Raw genomic sequence first — 16,101 nt, forward strand, 5'->3', positions numbered from 1 at the left:
GAACACATTTAACACTAGCATCTGGAATATTTGGCTGATTATTTAAAAGCAGCAAAAATATACAAGATCAAAGCCTCGTTTTCTTTTTATCCAAATGTCCATGCTGCTGGTGCTATATGAATAAATACATCAGTACCTTGAAACAGCTATGCAGTTAATGAAGGTAACTACTTCATTTATCATCACTGATTGTTTTCAATTTAACAGGCCAGTCCTGCAATTGCAGAAATATAGTATGTAGGCAACTACATTATACAGTGGCTAAGTGGTAAACTCTGAAAACATGTTATGTGTGATAAGTATAATAAATTATCATTGTGCAATCATTTCAATTTAGTAATCACTAAAAAGGAAGAACGAATTGCACAAGGTAGTTGTAGAGGTATGCAGAGTATACTAAGTGTTAAGAGCTCAGAGAGAAATAGCTTTGGTTAAAATCACACTGTGACCTAGCAAAAACTGGATGGATAGCAGAATAGGAGACTTGCAGTTTAGTTTAATTTGTTTCATGCATCATACAGTATAACGTTGTCATGAATACCAAGAACCCAGCTCCAAATCCAATAAACCATCATTAATGAAAACATCCTAATCGTGCACCTCCACCAAATAAATTAGGACCTAGTTGTGGCTCCTCCAAAATCAGTTACATTCCAGCATATACAATACTGTGTTAAGGCCTTAATCAGACCACTTGGCTTATGATATCTACCAGTTTGTGAACCTGCTTACTCTGTTTCAGAGATTTTGGGAGCTGAAATTTATTTTGGTAGTGCTGGATGCAAGCCAAGAATCTGTTGTGGATGAAAAGCCAATTCATTGCAGAGCACATTCATTTAGACCCCTTGGAGATGTTAAGCACCAGTATTGACCAGTGTACTATATACTGTACTGTAAAATGTACTTACACCAGTAAAATACAATTAAAATAAGTTCACAAAGGAATTTTACTATCTAAACTTAAATTAATATTTATAAACAAGTCAAAACAGGTAACACTGAATGATGACAGTCACAGTTTTTTCAGAGCTGGAAAGCACTAAATGTAAGGTTTTAATAGCTAATTTTTCTCTTTCTTCTTGAAAAGCCCTTCTGCTAGATAGCATTTATCCAATATATACTGTACCCAAAGAGTCTCAATGGCCAAGTCTGTTCAACCTCATGGTCATCTGGCTATATGGTACTCATGACTTTTCCCAAACAAAAATTTATTATCAGTAGGCTACACCATGTAGTTTAAGTGCTGTACACTTTTGCCTATAAAATCCATTCAGTGCTTCTTACCTATTTTCAGTTATTAGTACTCCCAACAAATCCCTTATTCTTAGATTCACACAGTTAGTCTAAAAGAAATGTACATCTCAGCCAGGCCAGCATCAGAATTGTTTTAATCAATCTTTAGTAATCTCTTGATGCCTTGCTTACTGCAGCAGGATGTGAACTCATCTGAAATCTTTCTAAGTGCTTTAATATTTATTTATTTTAGAAAGCTCTTATTCATCCAAGAGCCACTAACTTCTTAACTGAATAGTATTTAAGCAAGGGGTTTGTCATAGGACGTCAGATGGGTCAGAGGAGAACTTTTAGTAAGTTTACACTCTAATTTGCAGTTGTTCAGAAAAGCATATTTAAATATTTATGACACTTTTTGCAGAAAATTATTTATATTATGCAAGTACCCAGACAAAAGGACGCCTGTGACTGCCTTTTGTACAAGAAAGGATGCTTTGGAAGGATACAGTACCATTTAACTAGTAAGAATATTTAAAGCAGTATTTTATGTATTGCTTATCTCCATATATATGTACTTACATCATTACAATAATAAATCCTAAACATTATTGCCATGGTCATTTCTGACCATACCACATATTAACCATAAACATATATACAATACAATACAATACAATACAATACAATACAATTTATTTTTGTATAGCCCAAAATCACACAAGAAGTGTCGCAATGGGCTTTAACAGGCCCTGCCTCTTGACAGCCCCCCAGCTTTGACTCTCTAAGAAGACAAGGAAAAACTCCCGAAAAAAAACCTTGTAGGGAAAAAATGGAAGAAACCTTGGGAAAGGCAGTTCAAAGAGAGACCCCTTTCCAGGCAGGTTGGGCATGCAGTGGGTGTCAAAAAGAAGGGGGTCAATACAATACAATACAATACAATACAATACAATACAATACACAGAACAGAACAAATCCTCAAAAAAGTAGTTGATATCACATAATACGATTTGGATTTGTTTAGAGTCCTGGAGACCTCATCCATCAAGCTGCCTCCTCCATTTGGCCATTCCACGGCTGAAACAGCGCTGGGCCAGCCAATCCGATGAAAGGACCCCTCTTTCCCACAATTCCTGTGATCCTCCATCAGGGATGACTTTACCTTAGGCAGGCAAAACAACTTGGCAGGTGGGCCGTGACACCAAGTGCCACATTTGAGTACAGAGAAGAGAAATAGAATAGGTGAGGGTTAGTATCCAATTATAACTATCATGTTACTTATGTTTTAGTGCTACTGACTAACAACAGAGATGCAGTCTGTACAGTTAATCAGCTGCTCTAGTCAGGATATGCTAAACTGAAGTAGTGAGTCTTCAGCCGGGATTTAAAAGCTGAGACCGAAGGGGCATCTCTTATAGTAGCAGGCAGACCATTCCTCAGATTAGGGCCATGTAAATAAATGCTCGACCTCCCACTGTTATTTTATTAATCCTTGGAATCATAAGCAGACCGGCATCTTGAGATCTTAATGTGCGCTCTGGTTTGTAAGTCATGATAAGTTCAGACAAGTAAGCCAGACCTTGGCCATTTAATGCTTTATATGTTAAAAGGAGGATTTTGAAATCTGCCCTAAACTTAAACGGGAGCCAGTGTAAGGATTTAAGAACTGGAGTTATGTGTTCGTATTTTCTTGTTCTTGTAATAATTCTTGCAGCCGCATTTTGGATTAACTGGAGGCTGTATAAAGAACAGTTTGAACATCCAGTGAACACTGCATTGCAGTAGTCAATTCTACTAGAAATAAATGAATTAATTAATTTCTCAGAATCCTGTTTATTTAGAAAGCGCCTTAATTTCCTAACATTTTTAAGATGGAAGAAACATGATTTGGACAACTTTGTAATATGCGCTTTAAATGACATGCTAGAGTCAAAGATAACTCCTAGATTGCGGGCTGATTCAATGAAATTAACGGGGATTCCAACTGAGTTAAATGTTGACAAAATATTGTTGTGATCAGCTTCATTCCCTCCAACAATTAACATCTCTGTTTTATCTGTATTAAAAGACAAGTAGTTCTCATTCATCCACTCCTTTAATTTACTAACACAACTAATTAAAGACAACATTGGAGAAACTTCATTTGATCTAAATGAAAGGTATAACTGGGTGTCATCTGCATACGAGTGAAAATTAACATTATGTTTCCTAATGAGAAATCCCAGTGAAAGTATGTAAAGTGAAAACAGTAAAGGTCCCAGTACTGAACCCTGTGGGACACCATATTGAACTTCTGTGTATAATGATGGAGTACTGTCAGCACATTTCTGTACATATTGGAATCGATTTGATAAATAAGAAAACCAAGCGAGCGCGGTGCCTGTAAGCCCAACATCATTTTCTAGCCTGTGCAATAAAATAGAATGGTCAATGGTGTCAAATTCTGCACTTAAGTCCAACAACATAATTACAGTGGAGTTTCCTTCATCAGAGGATATCAGAATGTCATTTACAACCCGCGTTAGTGCTGTTTCTGTACTATGACCAGTGCGGAAACCAGACTGGAGTATATACGAGTATGTTATAAAGAGGAGACAAAACAAAGTTAAAGAGTTGGGGTGCACCATCCTGGGTGAAACCTGTATATTATTTGTATGAAATCAAAATGCAGAGATGTCTTTTCTTACACTAGTTCAAGACAGAGCTGAAATAGGTTAGTGGCCATCTTGATTATACAAGTCTTGGACAGGAAGGGGAGGATCAAGGAGGGCAAACAACGGAAGTGACATCAGCTCTGGAGTGGCAGTTAGGCTTCCGTTCTGTAGAGGGAGGAAAAGAGAAGGCATTAGACCACAGAGCCAACCCCTGGTTCAGCCGGTTATTACCATTACCCGAGCCCCTAAGCTGTCCCCCATATACACACATGTGACCTTATATATATATATATATATATATATATATATATATATATATATATATATATATATATATATATATATATATATATATACAGTTAGGTCCATAAATATTTGGACAGAGACAACTTTTTTCTAATTTTGATTCTGTACATTACCACAATGAATTTTAAATGAAACAACTCAGATGCAGTTGAAGTGCAGACTTTCAGCTTTAATTCAGTGGGGTGAACAAAATGATTGCATAAAAATGTGAGGCAACTAAAGCATTTTTTTAATACAATCCTTTCATTTCAGGGGCTCAAAAGAAATTGGACAATTGACTCAAAGGCTATTTCATGGGCAGGTGTGGGCAAGTCCGTCATTATGTCATTATCAATTAAGCAGAATAAAGACCTGGAGATTGTTTTGAGGTGTGGTGCTTGCATGTGGAATATTTTGCTGTGAACAGAACACATGTGGTCAAAGGAGCTCTCCATGCAGGCGAAAGAAGACATCCTTAAGCTGCGAAAACAGAAAAAACCCATCCGAGAAATTGCTACAATATTACGAGTGGCAAAATCTATAGTTTGGTACATCCTGAGAAAGAAAGCAAGCACTGGTGAACTCAGCAACGCAAAAAGACCTGGACATCCACGGAAGACAACAGTGGTGGATGATCGCAGAATCATTTCCATGGTGAAGAGAAACCCCTTCACAACAGCCAACCAAGTGAACAAAACTCTCTAGGGGGTAGGTGTATCGATATCCAAGTCTACCATAAAGAGAAGACTGCATGAAAGTAAATACAGAGGGTGCACTGCAAGGTGCAAGCCACTCATAAGCCTCAAGAATAGAAAGGCTAGACTGGACTTTGTTAAAGAACATCTAAAAAAGCCAGCACAGTTCTGGAAAAACATTCTTTGGACAGATGAAACCAAGATCAACTTCTACCAGAATGATGGCAAGAAAAAAGTATGGAGAAGGCGTGGAACAGCTCATTATCCAAAGCGTACCACATCATCTGTAAAACACGGTGGAGGCAGTGTGATGGCTTGGGCGTGCATGGCTGACAGTGGCACTGGGACACTAGTGTTTATTGATGATGTGACACAGGACAGAAGCAGCCGAATTAATTCTGAGGTGTTCAGAGACATACTGTCTGCTCAAATCCAGCTAAATGCAGTCAAATTGATTGGGCGGCGTTTCATGATACAGATGGACAATGACCCAAAACATACAGCCAAAGCAACCCAGGAGTTTATTAAAGTAAAGAAGTGGAAAATTCTTGAGTTGGCCAAGTCAGTCACCTGATCTTAACTCAATTGAGAATGCATTTCACTTGTTGAAGACTAAACTTTGGACAGAAAGGCCCACAAACAAACAGCAACTGAAAGCCGCTGCAGTAAAGGCCTTGCAGAACATTAAAAAGGAGGAAACCCGGCATCTGGTGATGTTCCTGAGTTCAAGACTTCAGGCTGTCATTGCCAGCAAAGGGTTTTCAACCAAGTATTAGAAATAAACATTTTATTTCCAGTTGTTTAATTTGTCCAATTACTTTTGAGCCCCTGAAATGAAGGGATTCTGTTAAAAAAATGATTTAGTTGCCACACATTTTTAGCAATCGTTTTGTTCACCCCACTGAATTAAAGCTGAAAGTCTGCACAACAACTCCATCGGAGTTGTTTCATTTAAAATTCATTGTGGTAATGTACAGAACCAAAATTAGAAAAAAAGTTGTCTCTGTCCAAATATTTATGGACCTAACTGTATATATATATATTGTGGCAGGTGGCTCATTGCGAGCCGCACCCAGCTACCTATTTAAGGAGCCGCCGCCCTGCAATCAAGGCTGGAGTCGGGTAGGAGGTGGACAAGGCCGGTGCAGAGGGGCGAGGAGAGGCCCTGTGTGACGTGAGAGAGAAGAGAGAGAAAGAGAGAAGGCTCAGAGAGGAGCCTGAACTGTGAGAGACTGTGGGGGCGGGGGGGGGGGGGGGGGGGGGGGGGTTTGGTGTGGTGCACATAGAGACTGTTGTATATAGTAGAATTGTGTAAATAAACGTGTGGTGATGGACTGGAACGTGTCTGCCTGTCTGTGTCCGGGACACACCCTTTCACAATATATATATATGTAAAGAAAGCACCAAACGCACATAAAGGTTTGGGGTTTTCCGGCCCCGTATACTGTAGAAAAGTGCAGAAAGTAATTGCAAAATACAATAGTTTTCATAACACCCTCCGCCATCATGGCGGATGGGGGGAACATTTATGAAGGGGGACCGAAAATGGACGAATGGGCTGATGGGAAGGAACCGAGATGGATGCTGGGACTGCTGACGTTATCGGGGTGAGACAGAGGGAAGGCGGAAGTGGCGTGTTGATAAACCGTGTTCAGGAAAATTCATGGCGGTGTTGCATCTTTCTTTCTGAAGAGATAAAGAGAGAGAGGTTAGTACCCTGCCATTCCCATCTGGCATATGCTGTCGTGTTACGTTTTGGATCGTTCCGCGGCTCCCTAATCGCGTGTGCGTGACAATATATACATATATATACTAGCTATGTAAGCTCATGCTGTAAAATGTCTGGTGTCCTACAAACTATCAAAATCGTCGGAAAAACAATGAAATGTAGAGATGTCAGGTAATTGAAAGGAACTACTCTGGGCATCTTTCTCCTAGGGGGATTCATTTTGCCAACATGCTCGCATTGGTTGTGCATTAGCAGTGGGAAGAAAAGTAAAAGGGATACCATTTTGCCAATGTTAGAGGGTAAGCAACTTTGTATTTCTTTTGAGGTTTTGTTTTTCTGACGTGCTGGCCTCGGTTGTGTATTAGTGGCTAAGCGAGTTTGTTTCATTGGAGGTGGAGCCCTTACCCCAACTCCACCTCTCACTTCCAGGCCAGACAGGCAAACACACTTCCACGCGTAGGCACTTATATATAAGATATTGTCACACACGTGTGTTTAGGAGACAGCTAAAAGGCTTAAATACATGTGATTCCACGCCAGACCAGGGGGTGGCGAAGTGCACTAATTTTCCCTCTCGATCTTTTGCAGACCATTCTAGGGAAATCCCACCCAGCTCTGGGGCAGCCACTGACATCACTTCTGGTTCCGGTATTAATGACATCACTTCTGCTACTGGCCTATAAAGCTGCCATCTTGCTTCATGGAAATCAGTTCTGTTTTGGACTCTGTTGAATGAGCATGTCTCTGCTATTTGATCAGTTTTGCAGCCGTAAACAATTATATGGGTGGCTGCCCCAAACCTTCTCAATGTCTTTTGGTCGTTTTTCTGAAAGTGGCGTAGTCGGCAGGATGGAGAAAACCCTGAAGAAAACGGGACCGGACCTGAATCATGTCCAGGTGGGAGAGTACCTGGGCCGAGCTTTCGGGTGGGGAGTGCGTCTCGGATTTCGGAAAGAACCGGTGCAGACTCCACACCCTTTGTCTATCTCTGGGTCACCTAAATTGAATAGGGAGAGTGTTGATGGGACACACAGACGTGGGCTGGTCTCTATGGGGGAAACGATGGGGACTTATTATGCTCTCTCGGAGGAGAGAGTTGTCCTTCCCACCGGGGCTAAGGTCCCAGAGGAAAGTGGACATTCCCCAGACCAGCAGGTGAGAAAATTACAAAACTGGAGGTTTGACCCTTAACGGTCTACCTGAGAACAACTTGACGTTCTCTGGGAAGAGGTGGCAGGCTGGTTAAGGCCCGCTGAATGCACCACCATCCAATTAGTGAAAAAAGTGGCCTGTTTTTTATTTATAAATAGCCTGCCAGAGCATTTCACCCAGCCAGTCTGGGGAGAATTTTCAAACGGAAATGAGCTCATTGAGCTCATTGAAATGACTAGGGCAGCCTCACAATCTGGGAGAGCGGAACGGTCCTTAAGTGGAAGCCGCTAAAGTCCCTCTTAAACTGCCCTCTCGACATAAACCAGAGTTTGCACCGGAGTCCCTGATTCCGTGGGCGCGGTCCTCGCTCAGAGGCGAGGCGGAATGTAAATGGAGAGAGAGGGATGGATTGTGTGCACTTTCAAAACCCTTGTTAATAGCTCATAAGGGAGAGGTCATTGTAAATGGTTACAAGGTAGAAGCCCTATTTGATTCCGGCAGCAACATTTCTATTGTTGATTGCCGATACGTACTACCTCAACAGAGGTTAAAAACAAAGACCAGAATTACCTGTGTACACGGAGATGTCCGCTCCTATAACTCCGCCCGATGTTTCATCTGCCACGGAGGATCACTCAAAAAACTCACTGTAGCGGTCCTTCCAAATCCATCGTGTGCTGTGATTCTCGGGCGGGACTGGTCTGACATTAAAAGCGGTGAAGTACTGATCTCGCCTTATTCGAAATTGGGCCTAGTAACAGACGGGAATCCACCGTCTCAGGTTGTCTCCACACTGCGTACGCAGCCGGTGGAGAGAGGTATGGGAAACCATGAGGAGGATGGTGAACTTCCTGGGCCGTCGTGGACTAATACGTCATCAGTCCGCACCTCGACAGAGCGGGAGGATTCTCCGCCCCTTGAGGTCAACCCAGACCCTCTCTCAGATCTGAGCTTTCAATTCAGACAAACACCGGCATCATTTAAAAGGGAACAATGGAATGACAATTCCCTTAAGTTTGCTAAAAATGTAGTAGTTCTCGTCAACGGCCAACGCACCATTCAGCCCATGCCACAAGGACCCCACTTTGTGATAGAAAATGACTTATTATATCGGGTCAGTGAGCACGAGGGGATGCAGAAGTTATTGCTGATCCCACAAACTTTCCGGCGGCAAGTTTGTGCGTTAGCACACGCCCATCTCCTAGGAGGCCACTTGGGCACCGAAAAAACTTTAGAGCGTATTAAGCTCCGCTTCTATTGGCTGGGAATTAACGAGGAGGTTCGCCGCTTCTGTATTTCGTGCCTGGAATGTCAGCTGCAGCAAATTCCTAGGAGGGGCCGTGCTCCTCTCATTCCCCTTCCCTTAATTGATGTTCCCTTTGAAAGGATAGGGGTCGACATAGTAGGACCCCTGGGACTCTCAGCCCGAGGACATAAATACATATTAGTCCTCGTAGATTATGCGACCCGATATCCAGAAGCTGTTCCATTGCGCTCAACTAATTCTAAAACCATCGCACGGGAACTAATGGGAGTCTTTGCGCGAGTTGGGGTCCCTAAAGAAGTTCTTACGGACCAAGGGACGCCGTTTACCTTGGAGACGTTCAAAGAAACGGCCAAGTTACTGAAAATAAAGCACTTCAGAACCGCGGTGTATCATCCTCAAACCGATGGTTTAGTAGAGAGATTTAATCAGACTCTCAAACAGATGCTTCGCAAGGTGGTCAGCGGGGATGGGAGGAATTGGGATCAACTCCTCCCCCTTGTGCTCTTTGCCTACCGGGAAGTCCCTCAAGCCTCAACTGGGTTCTCACCCTTTGAATTATTATATGGACAACAACCCCGGGGCATATTGGAACTTTTAAAAGAAGGTTGGGAAGGAGAGGCTCTTCCCTCGACTAATATTTTGGAATATATCGCACAGTTACGCAATAGATTTAAGAAAATTCGGCCCATATTAAAAAGTCACATGAAAGAGGCGCAAGCAGCACAGGCCCACTATTATGACCGTGGCACAACACTTTGGGAGTTCCAGCCGGGGGATCGAGTCATAGTATTGGTTACCACCTCCCACTCTAAACTACTTGCCCACTGGCAAGGGCCATACGAAGTTAAAGAGAGAAAGGGACTCATCGATTATTTGGTGAAACAACCCAATCGTCGACCGAGTGAGCGGATATATCATGTGAATCTGCTGAAACCGTCCCAGAGGTGGTGGACGAAATCCCAGGAAGGACCTCTCTGGTTGCCCATGATATTGTGACTGAACCTGGGGTCATAGTCCGAGAACGACCCTATCGACTTCCTGAGGCAAAGAAAGCGGAAGTGGAACTGGAAATCAAGCACATGCTGGACCTAGGAGTCATAGAGGAGAGTCATAGTCCCTGGTCCAGCCCAATTGTCTTGGTTCCTAAGCCTGAAGGGAGTTGAAGGTTTTGCAATGACTTTCGTCGGCTTAATCAGGTCTCACAATTTGATGCTTATCCCATGCCTCGAAAGGACGACCTCCTTGAAAGGCTTGGACAGGCACAAAACCTGACCACACTTGACATGACCAAAGGGTACTGGCAGGTTCCTTTAACGGACTCCGCAAAGGGTAAAACCACGTTTAGCACCCCTAGTGGGCACTGGCAGTATTGTTTCCTTCCATTCGGGTTACATGGGGCTCCTGCAACTTTCCAGCGTCTGGTGGACAAAGTGCTCCGCCCCCATAACATGTATAGTGCTGCCTACCTGGATGACGTTGTCATCTATTCCACCACCTGGAAGGAACACCTACAGCACGTCGGAGCGGTATTGCGGACGCTGGGTGAAGCCGGTCTTCGAATCAATCCAAAGAAATGTTTCTTTGGATTGGAGGAAGCCAAGTATTTGGGCTACCTGGTGGGTCGTGGTACGGTGAAGCCGCAGTGCTCTAAAATAGAAGCCATTTTGACATGGCCCCGTCCGCGAACCAAGTGGCAGGTCCAGGCATTTCTCGGATTGGCGGGGTACTACCGCCAGTTTGTATCACGTTTTTCAGAGAGAGCCGTGCCCTTGACTAATTTAACAAAGAAGAGGGCTCCTAACACTGTGGTATGGACTGATATGACTGAGGCAGCCTTCAGTGACTTAAAAAGGGCCCTGACGTCGGCACCCGTTTTAAAGGTGCCTGACTTTTCACAACCTTTTATCCTCCAGACGGACGCTTCGGACACAGGCCTAGGGGCAGTGCTGAGCCAAAGTGTCGATGGTGCTGAACACCCTGTCATGTTCCTGAGCCAGAAACTGTTGGATCAGGAGAGCAGATATGCGGCACTGGAGAGGGAGGCTCTTGCAATTAAGTGGGAGATTACACAGTTGAGATACTACCTCTTGGGTCGGGAGTTTACACTAGTCACGGACCATGCACCTTTACTGTGGATGGCCCTGCACAAGGAGTCTAACCCATGAGTCACAAGGTGGTTCCTCGATCTGCAACATTGTAAGTTTTCGCTCATTCATCGGAAGGGTTCTCTACACGCCAATGGCGATGCTCTCTCCCGCGTTCACGACCTCTCGGTGCAGAACGCCCGATCCGATGGGTCTGGGCTAAGGGGTGGCCCTGTCACACACGTGTGTTTAGGAGACAGCTAAAGGGCTTAAATACATGTGATTCCACGCCAGACCAGGGGGTGGCGAAGTGCACTAATTTTCCCTCTCGATCTTTTGCAGACCATTCTAGGGAAATCCCGCCCGGCTCTGGAGCAGCCACTGACATTACTTCTGGTTTCTGGTATTAATGACATCACTTCCGCTACTGGCCTTTAAAGCTGCCATCTTGCTTCATGGAAATCAGTTCTGTTTTGGACTCTGTTGAATGATCATGTCTCTGCTATTTGATCAGTTTTGTAGCCGTAAACAATTATATGGGTGGCTGCCCCAAACCTTCTCGATGTCTTTTGGTCGTTTTTCTGACAATATATATATATATATATATATATATATATATATATATATATATTGTGACAGATGGCCGGGGCCCATGCCTGGCCGGGACGCCCCTTCACCACATCTGCCAGGGGGACAAGGGTGGGAAGCCCAGTATCTCCCCCTGGACGCTAGATGGCAGCATCCCTCGGTTGCAGCAGTGCCTCGGACTCCCCCAGGGCTTCATGTGGCTTGGAGTTCTGTGCAGCTCTGTGGGGTTCCACAGGCGCCAGCAGGAGGTGCTGCAACTGGAGCGGCTGGCCCGTTTTGGGCACTGGTTTCACCTTACCTGGAAGTGCAGCCGGATGTCCTAATCAACCACCTGGAACACTTCTGGGTGCCTGATAAAAGGGAGCCAGCAACCACCACTCAGCGGCCAGAGTCGGGTGGAAGTGGACAAAGCTTGCTGAGGAGGAGTGGTGGTGGAAGACAGGAGAGAAAGAGTGCATAGTGTACTGTGCTTTATTTGGGATTGTGTTGTGGCTGGAGGGATTACAGGGAAGACGTGCCCTCCAGCTGAAGAAAACTAAAAAGTCTTTTCATTTTATACGTGCCTCCCATGTCCAATCTGTGTCGGGTCAGGCGCTATATAGCTCCATTATTATAATGTATATTGTAAGAAAGGCGCTATATTGCACAAGACCCGACACAGATTGACACGAAGGCACGTGTAAAATAGAAGAAATATTTATTTTTCTTCACCTGTGGGGCACATCTTCCCCGTGAACCCCACAGGCAATACACAGTCCCAAATAACAGCACACCAAGTAACACAAGCACTTCTCTTTCTGGTACCACCACTCCTCCCAGGCAACCTTGTCCTCCTCCTCCCGACTCTGGCCGCTGAGTGGTGGTCGGTGGCTCCATTTATTGGGTAACCGGAAGTTCTCCAGGTGCTTGATTGCCGACATCCGGCTGCACTTCCGGGTGTGGCGAAACCAATGCCCAAAAGGGGCCAGCAACTCCTGCTGCAGCAACCCCACAGGGCTGCACAGAACTCCAAACCCCATGAAGCCCTGAGGGAGTCCGAGGCACCACTGCAACCCAGGGAGGCTGCCATCTAGCATCCAGGGGGAGATACTGGGTTTCCCACCCTTGCCCCCCTGGTACATATGGTGCAGGGGCGTCCCGGCTAGGCATGGGCCCCGGCCATCCGTCATAATATATATATATCTCTCTATTATAAAAAAAAAACTTGGGATGATACTTTTCTCCTGCAATGAGACACGATCTTTTGAAGAGAGATCTTTTGAAGAGAGACGGGCAAATCACGTCATACTGACAACCTTTGAAAGCAAATCCCGTGTTACACATGCAGAGCATTTTAGAGATAATGGAAGTAGGAAAATTTAGAACTCTCAAAAAATGAGAGTAAAGATCACATTAGCGCAAACAAACATATTACTTGGTTAAATAATGGAACAGCGAAAACAGATTGAATAGTGTTTGAGGATGTCTGGGGGAGAAGAGAGATAAGGCAGTGACTTTAAAACGTTTGAAGCACCGCATGAAATGCAGATCACGCGGCAGAGGAGCAGCAGCAATCCAGCAGCTGATCGAGCAAAGAGGAGGTAAAAAAACAAATGTTATTTGATTCCCATTGTATCATCATTAAAGAGGGGTTTCAGAGGAGCGACCGCATCTCCTTGTGGTGCATTCTGCCCCCCTCTTTACAACGGCATGAAGCACAGGTGTAAGGGGTTGACGAGCGAAGCGAGCAGGGGGCAAAGCCCCCTAGTATGCTCAAAAAAATTAAAGGATCCCTTTTTAATCAGAGTATAGCATCAAATCAATGAAACTTCTAGGGTATTGATCTGGTCAGTTGAGTAGCAGAGGAGATTGTTAATTAGTTTCAGCTGCTTTGGTGTTAATGAAATTAACAATAGGTTCACTAGATGGGAAACCATGAGACAACCCCCAAAGCATGAATAGTTTAACAGGTGGAGGCCACTGACATTTTTCCCTCCTCATCTTTTCTGACTGTTTTTTCACTAGTTTTGCATTTGGCTATGGTCAGTGTCACTACTGCTAGCATGAGGCGATACCTGGACCCTACAGAGGTTGCACAGGTAGTTCAACTTCTCCAGGATGGCACATCAATACATGCCATTGCCAGAAGTTTTGCTGTGTCTCCCAGCACAGTCTCAAGGGCATGAAGGAGATTCCAGGATAGCTGGACAGGGCTGTAGAAGGTGCTTAACCCATCAGCAGGACCGGTATCTGCTCCTTTGGGCAAAGAGGAACAGGATGAGCACTGCCAGAGCCCTACAAAATGACCTCCAGCATGACTTCATGAGGGTAGCCTGAGGGCCTGACGTCCTCTAGTGGGCCCTGTGCTCACTGCCTGGTACTGTGGAGCTCGATTGGCATTTGCCATAGAATGCAAGAACTGGCAGGTCCATCACTGGTGTCCTGTGCTTTTCACAGATGAGAGCAGGTTCACCCTGACGACATGTGACAGATGTGAAAGGGTCTGGAGAAGCTGTGGAGAATGTTATGCTGCCTGTAACATCATTCAGCATGACCGGTTTGGTGGTGGGTCAGTGGTGGTCTGGGGAGGTATAACCATGGAGGGATGCACAGACCTCTACAGCCTAGACAACAGCATCTTGACTGCCATTAGGTATCCAGATGAAATCCTTGGACCTATTATCAGACCCTATGCTGTTGCAGTGGGTCCTGGGTTCCTCCTGGTGCACGACAATGCCAGGTCTCATGTGGCAAGAGTATGCAGGCAGTTCCTAGAGGATGAAGGAATTGATACAATTGTCTGGCCCCCACACTCACCTGACCTAAATCCAATAGAACACCTCTGGGACATTATGTCTAGGTCCATCCAACGCCGTCAGGTTGCATCTCAGACTGTCTGGGAAGAGATCCTCCAGGACACCGTCTGTGGTCTCAGGAGCATGCCCCGACATTGTCAGGCATGCAATCAAGCACGTGGGGGGCATACTAACTACTGAATACGATTTTGAGTTGCTGCAATGAAATTTTGACAAAATGGACTAGCCTGAAGCATCATTTTTTCACTTTGTTTTTCGGGGTATCTTTGAATTCAGCCTTAATTTCCATCAAACGATGTGGCATCCTTATGTTCTTAACATATTACCCAGTCCATATCAGTATAGATATCTAGCATGATTTTTTTCCGATTGAGATATGATGTGTTTTCAAAGTGTTTGTTTAATTTTTTTGTCCTTGACTGGATGTAAGGGGCTTAGCCCAAACCCTGAAAAACATCCCCACACCAATATCCCTCCTTCACCAAACTTCACAGTTAGCACAATGCAGTCAGGCAGGTAATGCTCTCCAGGCATCCGCCAAACCAAGACTTGCCCATCTGATTGCCAAACGGAGAAGTGTGATTTGTCACTCCATAGAACATGTTTCCACTGCTCCACAGTCCAGTGGCAGTGTGCTTTACATCACTCCATCCGACACTTGGCATTGACCTTGATGATGTGAGGCAGACAGAGTGTTGGCGACTTTTACGCACCTTGCACCTCAGCAGTTGTTGACCCCATTCTGTGACTTTACATAGTCTTCTGCTTCATGGCCAAGTTACTGTTGTTCCTAAATGCTTCCACTTTCCAATAATACCACTTACATTTGACCATGGAATATCCAGCAGGGATGAAATTTCACAAACTGTCTTATTGCAAAGGTGGCATCCTATCATAGAACCACACTTGAAGTCACTGAGCTCTTCAGAATGACTCCTTTTGTTTCACAAATGTTTGAAAATGGAGAATGCATGGCTAGGTGCGTGATTTTTTACACCTGTGGCAAGGGGTCTGATTGAAACACCTGAATTCAATAATTGAGGTGTGTCCCAACACCTTTGTCCATAGAGTGTACATATAAGAATTCTTATACTGTATTGTAAAAGAGGACAGAAACAAAGATAAAGATTGGGGCACAACCTTGGTGTCCCCATATAACTGGATGAAAAACAGACAAAGAAAACACACAATAAATTCAAAGTTGTACAGACAAAGAAAACACACAATAAATGCAAAGTTGTATTTTCAGACTGGTGTTTTCAACTGAACTGAAACAAGATGGCTGATTTCAGATTTAAGAGTTCATGAGGCAGGAAGTGTAGGGTCCAGGAAAATGGACACGGAGAGATGTGTGTGACTCTAAATATATATATGGAGGCAAAGGTCTGTGAAAGGGTTTGCATATTTGTAGCTGGAAATCCAAAAAGGGAGCAAATGAATCACATATCTTAAAACAGTTTTTTATTCCTAAGCTTTCAAGTCCTGCCAGGAATCACCATCAGAGGAAAATGATTAGACTTACAGGAATCCAAGGCAATATATAGCAAAAAAGGAAGGGGAGGACAGGTTGATTTGATGGAATTGATGAGGTGGGGTTCGGAGGGTGTTGGTCGAAGTAACTA

Source organism: Erpetoichthys calabaricus, chromosome 7 (assembly GCF_900747795.2).
Source record: "Erpetoichthys calabaricus chromosome 7, fErpCal1.3, whole genome shotgun sequence".
Taxonomy (NCBI): domain Eukaryota; kingdom Metazoa; phylum Chordata; class Cladistia; order Polypteriformes; family Polypteridae; genus Erpetoichthys; species Erpetoichthys calabaricus.